Genomic DNA, 13,384 nt, shown 5'->3' with positions numbered 1-13,384 from the left:
CTTACTTTTCGGTCGAAAGCAGCCGCATTTTTTTTTTTATTGACAATTCGTCACGTTAGCGCGAACGCAATCCTGAGTTCCAAAACTTATGAGCCGGAAGGACGTGCTTCGTGTTTTTTTTTTTTTTTGTGAGCTTTATAAATTTATTTATTAACATTACATCGTTACAAGCTAACAACTTTACAACATAAAACACGAACAGAATTGTAATTGTAAGCACTTCCTTCCGCAATCCGACGTGCCAGCAGAGCGACTGCCGAACTAGCGGGCGCGCCGCCGTGTGTGTGAGACGCGCAGCTTCTCGTTGCACCTCCTGTCATCCGCTTGGCGCGTGCAGCCTTCGACACTCGCGGAAGACGCATCTTGTCCCTGGTGTCCAGCGCAGGAGGGCTGGCGCGCGGCCGACCGGCGTAGGGCCTGTGCGGGGTGTGGCACAGTCTTGTTGGAGGGCGCCACTGCTGGCGATGTGAGCTTCCTCGCCTCGCCTCGCCTCGCCTCAGACGAGGTGTTTGCGTAATTTGCAGTGCATTCGCACCATTCCTATCCCTGTCCCTGTATCCGTCCCGACTTGTCCCGACTTTGCTCGACTGCCGCTCGCTGCCGCTCGGGTCGTGGCCCATATAACAGCGCAAGCACAAGAAACGTCTGCAGGAGATGAGGAGAGGAGACGAGACGAGACGAGACGAGACGACTAAAGAATAACTTTATGATTACATATCGAAGTAGGAATTGTACACCGCTACACAACAACAGGCGCTGACGTATTTCAGAACACATCTGCCGATTCGTACTGTTTTGTCGTTTTCAAAGACTTCCTGGCGAACTTGGTTAGCACATTCTCCCTCAAACTGAGACATTTACTGCAATTTCGTACTTTATGGTCATTACAGTAGTTTAAAATGCTTAAGCAAGAATCTTAGTCACAAGACAACGGTGGTATGGAAAGAGGGCGGTATAAAAAAAAAAAAGTAAATGATGGGGAGCCAACAGCACGTGGTGTTCCCAGGCGGTCACCCATCCAAGTACTAACCACGCCCGATGTTGCTTAACTTCGGTGATCGGACGAGAACCGGTGTACTCAACATGGTATGGCCGTTGGCGCCCATATAATGTTGGCGCATGGCAGAATTCGCATTCGGTTCTTATCCCAACACACACAAAATCTTACTTTTCGGTCGAAAGCAGCCGCATTTTTTTTTTTTATTGACAATTCGTCACGTTAGCGCGAACGCAATCCTGAGTTCCAAAACTTATGAGCCGGAAGGACGTGCTTCGTGTTTTTTTTTTTTTTGTGAGCTTTATAAATTTATTTATTAACATTACATCGTTACAAGCTAACAACTTTACAACATAAAACACGAACAGAATTGTAATTGTAAGCACTTCCTTCCGCAATCCGACGTGCCAGCAGAGCGACTGCCGAACTAGCGGGCGCGCCGCCGTGTGTGTGAGACGCGCAGCTTCTCGTTGCACCTCCTGTCATCCGCTTGGCGCGTGCAGCCTTCGACACTCGCGGAAGACGCATCTTGTCCCTGGTGTCCAGCGCAGGAGGGCTGGCGCGCGGCCGACCGGCGTAGGGCCTGTGCGGGGTGTGGCACAGTCTTGTTGGAGGGCGCCACTGCTGGCGATGTGAGCTTCCTCGCCTCGCCTCGCCTCGCCTCAGACGAGGTGTTTGCGTAATTTGCAGTGCATTCGCACCATTCCTATCCCTGTCCCTGTATCCGTCCCGACTTGTCCCGACTTTGCTCGACTGCCGCTCGCTGCCGCTCGGGTCGTGGCCCATATAACAGCGCAAGCACAAGAAACGTCTGCAGGAGATGAGGAGAGGAGACGAGACGAGACGAGACGAGACGACTAAAGAATAACTTTATGATTACATATCGAAGTAGGAATTGTACACCGCTACACAACAACAGGCGCTGACGTATTTCAGAACACATCTGCCGATTCGTACTGTTTTGTCGTTTTCAAAGACTTCCTGGCGAACTTGGTTAGCACATTCTCCCTCAAACTGAGACATTTACTGCAATTTCGTACTTTATGGTCATTACAGTAGTTTAAAATGCTTAAGCAAGAATCTTAGTCACAAGACAACGGTGGTATGGAAAGAGGGCGGTATAAAAAAAAAAGAGTAAATGATGGGGAGCCAACAGCACGTGGTGTTCCCAGGCGGTCACCCATCCAAGTACTAACCACGCCCGATGTTGCTTAACTTCGGTGATCGGACGAGAACCGGTGTACTCAACATGGTATGGCCGTTGGCGCCCATATAATGTTGGCGCATGGCAGAATTCGCATTCGGTTCTTATCCCAACACACACAAAATCTTACTTTTCGGTCGAAAGCAGCCGCATTTTTTTTTTTATTGACAATTCGTCACGTTAGCGCGAACGCAATCCTGAGTTCCAAAACTTATGAGCCGGAAGGACGTGCTTCGTGTTTTTTTTTTTTTTTTTGTGAGCTTTATAAATTTATTTATTAACATTACATCGTTACAAGCTAACAACTTTACAACATAAAACACGAACAGAATTGTAATTGTAAGCACTTCCTTCCGCAATCCGACGTGCCAGCAGAGCGACTGCCGAACTAGCGGGCGCGCCGCCGTGTGTGTGAGACGCGCAGCTTCTCGTTGCACCTCCTGTCATCCGCTTGGCGCGTGCAGCCTTCGACACTCGCGGAAGACGCATCTTGTCCCTGGTGTCCAGCGCAGGAGGGCTGGCGCGCGGCCGACCGGCGTAGGGCCTGTGCGGGGTGTGGCACAGTCTTGTTGGAGGGCGCCACTGCTGGCGATGTGAGCTTCCTCGCCTCGCCTCGCCTCGCCTCAGACGAGGTGTTTGCGTAATTTGCAGTGCATTCGCACCATTCCTATCCCTGTCCCTGTATCCGTCCCGACTTGTCCCGACTTTGCTCGACTGCCGCTCGCTGCCGCTCGGGTCGTGGCCCATATAACAGCGCAAGCACAAGAAACGTCTGCAGGAGATGAGGAGAGGAGACGAGACGAGACGAGACGAGACGACTAAAGAATAACTTTATGATTACATATCGAAGTAGGAATTGTACACCGCTACACAACAACAGGCGCTGACGTATTTCAGAACACATCTGCCGATTCGTACTGTTTTGTCGTTTTCAAAGACTTCCTGGCGAACTTGGTTAGCACATTCTCCCTCAAACTGAGACATTTACTGCAATTTCGTACTTTATGGTCATTACAGTAGTTTAAAATGCTTAAGCAAGAATCTTAGACACAAGACAACGGTGGTATGGAAAGAGGGCGGTATAAAAAAAAAAGAGTAAATGATGGGGAGCCAACAGCACGTGGTGTTCCCAGGCGGTCACCCATCCAAGTACTAACCACGCCCGATGTTGCTTAACTTCGGTGATCGGACGAGAACCGGTGTACTCAACATGGTATGGCCGTTGGCGCCCATATAATGTTGGCGCATGGCAGAATTCGCATTCGGTTCTTATCCCAACACACACAAAATCTTACTTTTCGGTCGAAAGCAGCCGCATTTTTTTTTTTTATTGACAATTCGTCACGTTAGCGCGAACGCAATCCTGAGTTCCAAAACTTATGAGCCGGAAGGACGTGCTTCGTGTTTTTTTTTTTTTGTGAGCTTTATAAATTTATTTATTAACATTACATCGTTACAAGCTAACAACTTTACAACATAAAACACGAACAGAATTGTAATTGTAAGCACTTCCTTCCGCAATCCGACGTGCCAGCAGAGCGACTGCCGAACTAGCGGGCGCGCCGCCGTGTGTGTGAGACGCGCAGCTTCTCGTTGCACCTCCTGTCATCCGCTTGGCGCGTGCAGCCTTCGACACTCGCGGAAGACGCATCTTGTCCCTGGTGTCCAGCGCAGGAGGGCTGGCGCGCGGCCGACCGGCGTAGGGCCTGTGCGGGGTGTGGCACAGTCTTGTTGGAGGGCGCCACTGCTGGCGATGTGAGCTTCCTCGCCTCGCCTCGCCTCGCCTCAGACGAGGTGTTTGCGTAATTTGCAGTGCATTCGCACCATTCCTATCCCTGTCCCTGTATCCGTCCCGACTTGTCCCGACTTTGCTCGACTGCCGCTCGCTGCCGCTCGGGTCGTGGCCCATATAACAGCGCAAGCACAAGAAACGTCTGCAGGAGATGAGGAGAGGAGACGAGACGAGACGAGACGAGACGACTAAAGAATAACTTTATGATTACATATCGAAGTAGGAATTGTACACCGCTACACAACAACAGGCGCTGACGTATTTCAGAACACATCTGCCGATTCGTACTGTTTTGTCGTTTTCAAAGACTTCCTGGCGAACTTGGTTAGCACATTCTCCCTCAAACTGAGACATTTACTGCAATTTCGTACTTTATGGTCATTACAGTAGTTTAAAATGCTTAAGCAAGAATCTTAGACACAAGACAACGGTGGTATGGAAAGAGGGCGGTATAAAAAAAAAAGAGTAAATGATGGGGAGCCAACAGCACGTGGTGTTCCCAGGCGGTCACCCATCCAAGTACTAACCACGCCCGATGTTGCTTAACTTCGGTGATCGGACGAGAACCGGTGTACTCAACATGGTATGGCCGTTGGCGCCCATATAATGTTGGCGCATGGCAGAATTCGCATTCGGTTCTTATCCCAACACACACAAAATCTTACTTTTCGGTCGAAAGCAGCCGCATTTTTTTTTTTTTATTGACAATTCGTCACGTTAGCGCGAACGCAATCCTGAGTTCCAAAACTTATGAGCCGGAAGGACGTGCTTCGTGTTTTTTTTTTTTTTGTGAGCTTTATAAATTTATTTATTAACATTACATCGTTACAAGCTAACAACTTTACAACATAAAACACGAACAGAATTGTAATTGTAAGCACTTCCTTCCGCAATCCGACGTGCCAGCAGAGCGACTGCCGAACTAGCGGGCGCGCCGCCGTGTGTGTGAGACGCGCAGCTTCTCGTTGCACCTCCTGTCATCCGCTTGGCGCGTGCAGCCTTCGACACTCGCGGAAGACGCATCTTGTCCCTGGTGTCCAGCGCAGGAGGGCTGGCGCGCGGCCGACCGGCGTAGGGCCTGTGCGGGGTGTGGCACAGTCTTGTTGGAGGGCGCCACTGCTGGCGATGTGAGCTTCCTCGCCTCGCCTCGCCTCAGACGAGGTGTTTGCGTAATTTGCAGTGCATTCGCACCATTCCTATCCCTGTCCCTGTATCCGTCCCGACTTGTCCCGACTTTGCTCGACTGCCGCTCGCTGCCGCTCGGGTCGTGGCCCATATAACAGCGCAAGCACAAGAAACGTCTGCAGGAGATGAGGAGAGGAGACGAGACGAGACGAGACGAGACGACTAAAGAATAACTTTATGATTACATATCGAAGTAGGAATTGTACACCGCTACACAACAACAGGCGCTGACGTATTTCAGAACACATCTGCCGATTCGTACTGTTTTGTCGTTTTCAAAGACTTCCTGGCGAACTTGGTTAGCACATTCTCCCTCAAACTGAGACATTTACTGCAGTTTCGTACTTTATGGTCATTACAGTAGTTTAAAATGCTTAAGCAAGAATCTTAGTCACAAGACAACGGTGGTATGGAAAGAGGGCGGTATAAAAAAAAAAAAGTAAATGATGGGGAGCCAACAGCACGTGGTGTTCCCAGGCGGTCACCCATCCAAGTACTAACCACGCCCGATGTTGCTTAACTTCGGTGATCGGACGAGAACCGGTGTACTCAACATGGTATGGCCGTTGGCGCCCATATAATGTTGGCGCATGGCAGAATTCGCATTCGGTTCTTATCCCAACACACACAAAATCTTACTTTTCGGTCGAAAGCAGCCGCATTTTTTTTTTTATTGACAATTCGTCACGTTAGCGCGAACGCAATCCTGAGTTCCAAAACTTATGAGCCGGAAGGACGTGCTTCGTGTTTTTTTTTTTTTTTGTGAGCTTTATAAATTTATTTATTAACATTACATCGTTACAAGCTAACAACTTTACAACATAAAACACGAACAGAATTGTAATTGTAAGCACTTCCTTCCGCAATCCGACGTGCCAGCAGAGCGACTGCCGAACTAGCGGGCGCGCCGCCGTGTGTGTGAGACGCGCAGCTTCTCGTTGCACCTCCTGTCATCCGCTTGGCGCGTGCAGCCTTCGACACTCGCGGAAGACGCATCTTGTCCCTGGTGTCCAGCGCAGGAGGGCTGGCGCGCGGCCGACCGGCGTAGGGCCTGTGCGGGGTGTGGCACAGTCTTGTTGGAGGGCGCCACTGCTGGCGATGTGAGCTTCCTCGCCTCGCCTCGCCTCGCCTCAGACGAGGTGTTTGCGTAATTTGCAGTGCATTCGCACCATTCCTATCCCTGTCCCTGTATCCGTCCCGACTTGTCCCGACTTTGCTCGACTGCCGCTCGCTGCCGCTCGGGTCGTGGCCCATATAACAGCGCAAGCACAAGAAACGTCTGCAGGAGATGAGGAGAGGAGACGAGACGAGACGAGACGAGACGACTAAAGAATAACTTTATGATTACATATCGAAGTAGGAATTGTACACCGCTACACAACAACAGGCGCTGACGTATTTCAGAACACATCTGCCGATTCGTACTGTTTTGTCGTTTTCAAAGACTTCCTGGCGAACTTGGTTAGCACATTCTCCCTCAAACTGAGACATTTACTGCAATTTCGTACTTTATGGTCATTACAGTAGTTTAAAATGCTTAAGCAAGAATCTTAGTCACAAGACAACGGTGGTATGGAAAGAGGGCGGTATAAAAAAAAAAAAGTAAATGATGGGGAGCCAACAGCACGTGGTGTTCCCAGGCGGTCACCCATCCAAGTACTAACCACGCCCGATGTTGCTTAACTTCGGTGATCGGACGAGAACCGGTGTACTCAACATGGTATGGCCGTTGGCGCCCATATAATGTTGGCGCATGGCAGAATTCGCATTCGGTTCTTATCCCAACACACACAAAATCTTACTTTTCGGTCGAAAGCAGCCGCATTTTTTTTTTTTATTGACAATTCGTCACGTTAGCGCGAACGCAATCCTGAGTTCCAAAACTTATGAGCCGGAAGGACGTGCTTCGTGTTTTTTTTTTTTGTGAGCTTTATAAATTTATTTATTAACATTACATCGTTACAAGCTAACAACTTTACAACATAAAACACGAACAGAATTGTAATTGTAAGCACTTCCTTCCGCAATCCGACGTGCCAGCAGAGCGACTGCCGAACTAGCGGGCGCGCCGCCGTGTGTGTGAGACGCGCAGCTTCTCGTTGCACCTCCTGTCATCCGCTTGGCGCGTGCAGCCTTCGACACTCGCGGAAGACGCATCTTGTCCCTGGTGTCCAGCGCAGGAGGGCTGGCGCGCGGCCGACCGGCGTAGGGCCTGTGCGGGGTGTGGCACAGTCTTGTTGGAGGGCGCCACTGCTGGCGATGTGAGCTTCCTCGCCTCGCCTCGCCTCGCCTCAGACGAGGTGTTTGCGTAATTTGCAGTGCATTCGCACCATTCCTATCCCTGTCCCTGTATCCGTCCCGACTTGTCCCGACTTTGCTCGACTGCCGCTCGCTGCCGCTCGGGTCGTGGCCCATATAACAGCGCAAGCACAAGAAACGTCTGCAGGAGATGAGGAGAGGAGACGAGACGAGACGAGACGAGACGACTAAAGAATAACTTTATGATTACATATCGAAGTAGGAATTGTACACCGCTACACAACAACAGGCGCTGACGTATTTCAGAACACATCTGCCGATTCGTACTGTTTTGTCGTTTTCAAAGACTTCCTGGCGAACTTGGTTAGCACATTCTCCCTCAAACTGAGACATTTACTGCAGTTTCGTACTTTATGGTCATTACAGTAGTTTAAAATGCTTAAGCAAGAATCTTAGTCACAAGACAACGGTGGTATGGAAAGAGGGCGGTATAAAAAAAAAAAAGTAAATGATGGGGAGCCAACAGCACGTGGTGTTCCCAGGCGGTCACCCATCCAAGTACTAACCACGCCCGATGTTGCTTAACTTCGGTGATCGGACGAGAACCGGTGTACTCAACATGGTATGGCCGTTGGCGCCCATATAATGTTGGCGCATGGCAGAATTCGCATTCGGTTCTTATCCCAACACACACAAAATCTTACTTTTCGGTCGAAAGCAGCCGCATTTTTTTTTTTATTGACAATTCGTCACGTTAGCGCGAACGCAATCCTGAGTTCCAAAACTTATGAGCCGGAAGGACGTGCTTCGTGTTTTTTTTTTTTTTTGTGAGCTTTATAAATTTATTTATTAACATTACATCGTTACAAGCTAACAACTTTACAACATAAAACACGAACAGAATTGTAATTGTAAGCACTTCCTTCCGCAATCCGACGTGCCAGCAGAGCGACTGCCGAACTAGCGGGCGCGCCGCCGTGTGTGTGAGACGCGCAGCTTCTCGTTGCACCTCCTGTCATCCGCTTGGCGCGTGCAGCCTTCGACACTCGCGGAAGACGCATCTTGTCCCTGGTGTCCAGCGCAGGAGGGCTGGCGCGCGGCCGACCGGCGTAGGGCCTGTGCGGGGTGTGGCACAGTCTTGTTGGAGGGCGCCACTGCTGGCGATGTGAGCTTCCTCGCCTCGCCTCGCCTCGCCTCAGACGAGGTGTTTGCGTAATTTGCAGTGCATTCGCACCATTCCTGTCCCTGTGCCTGTCCCCGTCCCGACTTGTCCCGACTTTGCTCGACTGCCGCTCGCTGCCGCTCGGGTCGTGGCCCATATAACAGCGCAAGCACAAGAAACGTCTGCAGGAGATGAGGAGAGGAGACGAGACGAGACGAGACGAGACGACTAAAGAATAACTTTATGATTACATATCGAAGTAGGAATTGTACACCGCTACACAACAACAGGCGCTGACGTATTTCAGAACACATCTGCCGATTCGTACTGTTTTGTCGTTTTCAAAGACTTCCTGGCGAACTTGGTTAGCACATTCTCCCTCAAACTGAGACATTTACTGCAATTTCGTACTTTATGGTCATTACAGTAGTTTAAAATGCTTAAGCAAGAATCTTAGACACAAGACAACGGTGGTATGGAAAGAGGGCGGTATAAAAAAAAAAGAGTAAATGATGGGGAGCCAACAGCACGTGGTGTTCCCAGGCGGTCACCCATCCAAGTACTAACCACGCCCGATGTTGCTTAACTTCGGTGATCGGACGAGAACCGGTGTACTCAACATGGTATGGCCGTTGGCGCCCATATAATGTTGGCGCATGGCAGAATTCGCATTCGGTTCTTATCCCAACACACACAAAATCTTACTTTTCGGTCGAAAGCAGCCGCATTTTTTTTTTTTATTGACAATTCGTCACGTTAGCGCGAACGCAATCCTGAGTTCCAAAACTTATGAGCCGGAAGGACGTGCTTCGTGTTTTTTTTTTTTTTGTGAGCTTTATAAATTTATTTATTAACATTACATCGTTACAAGCTAACAACTTTACAACATAAAACACGAACAGAATTGTAATTGTAAGCACTTCCTTCCGCAATCCGACGTGCCAGCAGAGCGACTGCCGAACTAGCGGGCGCGCCGCCGTGTGTGTGAGACGCGCAGCTTCTCGTTGCACCTCCTGTCATCCGCTTGGCGCGTGCAGCCTTCGACACTCGCGGAAGACGCATCTTGTCCCTGGTGTCCAGCGCAGGAGGGCTGGCGCGCGGCCGACCGGCGTAGGGCCTGTGCGGGGTGTGGCACAGTCTTGTTGGAGGGCGCCACTGCTGGCGATGTGAGCTTCCTCGCCTCGCCTCGCCTCAGACGAGGTGTTTGCGTAATTTGCAGTGCATTCGCACCATTCCTATCCCTGTCCCTGTATCCGTCCCGACTTGTCCCGACTTTGCTCGACTGCCGCTCGCTGCCGCTCGGGTCGTGGCCCATATAACAGCGCAAGCACAAGAAACGTCTGCAGGAGATGAGGAGAGGAGACGAGACGAGACGAGACGAGACGACTAAAGAATAACTTTATGATTACATATCGAAGTAGGAATTGTACACCGCTACACAACAACAGGCGCTGACGTATTTCAGAACACATCTGCCGATTCGTACTGTTTTGTCGTTTTCAAAGACTTCCTGGCGAACTTGGTTAGCACATTCTCCCTCAAACTGAGACATTTACTGCAGTTTCGTACTTTATGGTCATTACAGTAGTTTAAAATGCTTAAGCAAGAATCTTAGTCACAAGACAACGGTGGTATGGAAAGAGGGCGGTATAAAAAAAAAAAAGTAAATGATGGGGAGCCAACAGCACGTGGTGTTCCCAGGCGGTCACCCATCCAAGTACTAACCACGCCCGATGTTGCTTAACTTCGGTGATCGGACGAGAACCGGTGTACTCAACATGGTATGGCCGTTGGCGCCCATATAATGTTGGCGCATGGCAGAATTCGCATTCGGTTCTTATCCCAACACACACAAAATCTTACTTTTCGGTCGAAAGCAGCCGCATATTTTTTTTATTGACAATTCGTCACGTTAGCGCGAACGCAATCCTGAGTTCCAAAACTTATGAGCCGGAAGGACGTGCTTCGTGTTTTTTTTTTTTTTTGTGAGCTTTATAAATTTATTTATTAACATTACATCGTTACAAGCTAACAACTTTACAACATAAAACACGAACAGAATTGTAATTGTAAGCACTTCCTTCCGCAATCCGACGTGCCAGCAGAGCGACTGCCGAACTAGCGGGCGCGCCGCCGTGTGTGTGAGACGCGCAGCTTCTCGTTGCACCTCCTGTCATCCGCTTGGCGCGTGCAGCCTTCGACACTCGCGGAAGACGCATCTTGTCCCTGGTGTCCAGCGCAGGAGGGCTGGCGCGCGGCCGACCGGCGTAGGGCCTGTGCGGGGTGTGGCACAGTCTTGTTGGAGGGCGCCACTGCTGGCGATGTGAGCTTCCTCGCCTCGCCTCGCCTCGCCTCAGACGAGGTGTTTGCGTAATTTGCAGTGCATTCGCACCATTCCTATCCCTGTCCCTGTATCCGTCCCGACTTGTCCCGACTTTGCTCGACTGCCGCTCGCTGCCGCTCGGGTCGTGGCCCATATAACAGCGCAAGCACAAGAAACGTCTGCAGGAGATGAGGAGAGGAGACGAGACGAGACGAGACGAGACGACTAAAGAATAACTTTATGATTACATATCGAAGTAGGAATTGTACACCGCTACACAACAACAGGCGCTGACGTATTTCAGAACACATCTGCCGATTCGTACTGTTTTGTCGTTTTCAAAGACTTCCTGGCGAACTTGGTTAGCACATTCTCCCTCAAACTGAGACATTTACTGCAATTTCGTACTTTATGGTCATTACAGTAGTTTAAAATGCTTAAGCAAGAATCTTAGTCACAAGACAACGGTGGTATGGAAAGAGGGCGGTATAAAAAAAAAAAAGTAAATGATGGGGAGCCAACAGCACGTGGTGTTCCCAGGCGGTCACCCATCCAAGTACTAACCACGCCCGATGTTGCTTAACTTCGGTGATCGGACGAGAACCGGTGTACTCAACATGGTATGGCCGTTGGCGCCCATATAATGTTGGCGCATGGCAGAATTCGCATTCGGTTCTTATCCCAACACACACAAAATCTTACTTTTCGGTCGAAAGCAGCCGCATTTTCTTTTTATTGACAATTCGTCACGTTAGCGCGAACGCAATCCTGAGTTCCAAAACTTATGAGCCGGAAGGACGTGCTTCGTGTTTTTTTTTTTTTTTTTGTGAGCTTTATAAATTTATTTATTAACATTACGTCGTTACAAGCTAACAACTTTACAACATAAAACACGAACAGAATTGTAATTGTAAGCACTTCCTTCCGCAATCCGACGTGCCAGCAGAGCGACTGCCGAACTAGCGGGCGCGCCGCCGTGTGTGTGAGACGCGCAGCTTCTCGTTGCACCTCCTGTCATCCGCTTGGCGCGTGCAGCCTTCGACACTCGCGGAAGACGCATCTTGTCCCTGGTGTCCAGCGCAGGAGGGCTGGCGCGCGGCCGACCGGCGTAGGGCCTGTGCGGGGTGTGGCACAGTCTTGTTGGAGGGCGCCACTGCTGGCGATGTGAGCTTCCTCGCCTCGCCTCGCCTCGCCTCAGACGAGGTGTTTGCGTAATTTGCAGTGCATTCGCACCATTCCTATCCCTGTCCCTGTATCCGTCCCGACTTGTCCCGACTTTGCTCGACTGCCGCTCGCTGCCGCTCGGGTCGTGGCCCATATAACAGCGCAAGCACAAGAAACGTCTGCAGGAGATGAGGAGAGGAGACGAGACGAGACGAGACGAGACGACTAAAGAATAACTTTATGATTACATATCGAAGTAGGAATTGTACACCGCTACACAACAACAGGCGCTGACGTATTTCAGAACACATCTGCCGATTCGTACTGTTTTGTCGTTTTCAAAGACTTCCTGGCGAACTTGGTTAGCACATTCTCCCTCAAACTGAGACATTTACTGCAATTTCGTACTTTATGGTCATTACAGTAGTTTAAAATGCTTAAGCAAGAATCTTAGTCACAAGACAACGGTGGTATGGAAAGAGGGCGGTATAAAAAAAAAAAAGTAAATGATGGGGAGCCAACAGCACGTGGTGTTCCCAGGCGGTCACCCATCCAAGTACTAACCACGCCCGATGTTGCTTAACTTCGGTGATCGGACGAGAACCGGTGTACTCAACATGGTATGGCCGTTGGCGCCCATATAATGTTGGCGCATGGCAGAATTCGCATTCGGTTCTTATCCCAACACACACAAAATCTTACTTTTCGGTCGAAAGCAGCCGCATTTTTTTTTTTTATTGACAATTCGTCACGTTAGCGCGAACGCAATCCTGAGTTCCAAAACTTATGAGCCGGAAGGACGTGCTTCGTGTTTTTTTTTTTTTTTGTGAGCTTTATAAATTTATTTATTAACATTACATCGTTACAAGCTAACAACTTTACAACATAAAACACGAACAGAATTGTAATTGTAAGCACTTCCTTCCGCAATCCGACGTGCCAGCAGAGCGACTGCCGAACTAGCGGGCGCGCCGCCGTGTGTGTGAGACGCGCAGCTTCTCGTTGCACCTCCTGTCATCCGCTTGGCGCGTGCAGCCTTCGACACTCGCGGAAGACGCATCTTGTCCCTGGTGTCCAGCGCAGGAGGGCTGGCGCGCGGCCGACCGGCGTAGGGCCTGTGCGGGGTGTGGCACAGTCTTGTTGGAGGGCGCCACTGCTGGCGATGTGAGCTTCCTCGCCTCGCCTCGCCTCGCCTCAGACGAGGTGTTTGCGTAATTTGCAGTGCATTCGCACCATTCCTATCCCTGTCCCTGTATCCGTCCCGACTTGTCCCGACTTTGCTCGACTGCCGCTCGCTG

At 50.2% G+C, this 13,384-nt stretch overlaps 11 non-coding genes across 11 annotated transcripts; all 11 read right to left on the bottom strand.

The window, feature by feature from the left end:
- Positions 1–981: 981 nt before the first annotated feature.
- Positions 982–1,100, bottom strand: LOC124737249. The gene has a single exon (XR_007009603.1). It is a non-coding gene; the product is annotated as a 5S ribosomal RNA (ribosomal RNA).
- Positions 1,101–2,144: 1,044 nt separating this feature from the next.
- LOC124737248 lies at positions 2,145–2,263 on the bottom strand. Its single transcript, XR_007009602.1, has one exon. It is a non-coding gene; the product is annotated as a 5S ribosomal RNA (ribosomal RNA).
- Positions 2,264–3,309: 1,046 nt separating this feature from the next.
- On the bottom strand, positions 3,310–3,428 carry LOC124737247. Its single transcript, XR_007009601.1, has one exon. It is a non-coding gene; the product is annotated as a 5S ribosomal RNA (ribosomal RNA).
- A 1,043-nt stretch (positions 3,429–4,471) lies between these two features.
- LOC124737246 lies at positions 4,472–4,590 on the bottom strand. The gene has a single exon (XR_007009600.1). It is a non-coding gene; the product is annotated as a 5S ribosomal RNA (ribosomal RNA).
- A 1,040-nt stretch (positions 4,591–5,630) lies between these two features.
- On the bottom strand, positions 5,631–5,749 carry LOC124737245. Its single transcript, XR_007009599.1, has one exon. It is a non-coding gene; the product is annotated as a 5S ribosomal RNA (ribosomal RNA).
- A 1,044-nt stretch (positions 5,750–6,793) lies between these two features.
- Positions 6,794–6,912, bottom strand: LOC124737244. The gene has a single exon (XR_007009598.1). It is a non-coding gene; the product is annotated as a 5S ribosomal RNA (ribosomal RNA).
- A 1,042-nt stretch (positions 6,913–7,954) lies between these two features.
- Positions 7,955–8,073, bottom strand: LOC124737243. The gene has a single exon (XR_007009597.1). It is a non-coding gene; the product is annotated as a 5S ribosomal RNA (ribosomal RNA).
- Positions 8,074–9,117: 1,044 nt separating this feature from the next.
- LOC124737242 lies at positions 9,118–9,236 on the bottom strand. The gene has a single exon (XR_007009596.1). It is a non-coding gene; the product is annotated as a 5S ribosomal RNA (ribosomal RNA).
- Positions 9,237–10,275: 1,039 nt separating this feature from the next.
- Positions 10,276–10,394, bottom strand: LOC124737239. Its single transcript, XR_007009594.1, has one exon. It is a non-coding gene; the product is annotated as a 5S ribosomal RNA (ribosomal RNA).
- Positions 10,395–11,437: 1,043 nt separating this feature from the next.
- On the bottom strand, positions 11,438–11,556 carry LOC124737238. Its single transcript, XR_007009593.1, has one exon. It is a non-coding gene; the product is annotated as a 5S ribosomal RNA (ribosomal RNA).
- A 1,045-nt stretch (positions 11,557–12,601) lies between these two features.
- Positions 12,602–12,720, bottom strand: LOC124737237. The gene has a single exon (XR_007009592.1). It is a non-coding gene; the product is annotated as a 5S ribosomal RNA (ribosomal RNA).
- Positions 12,721–13,384: the final 664 nt, after the last annotated feature.

Source organism: Schistocerca piceifrons, unplaced genomic scaffold, assembly GCF_021461385.2.
Source record: "Schistocerca piceifrons isolate TAMUIC-IGC-003096 unplaced genomic scaffold, iqSchPice1.1 HiC_scaffold_1693, whole genome shotgun sequence".
Classification (NCBI taxonomy): Eukaryota; Metazoa; Arthropoda; class Insecta; order Orthoptera; family Acrididae; genus Schistocerca; species Schistocerca piceifrons.
This window is presented reverse-complemented; position numbering and strand designations above follow the sequence as displayed.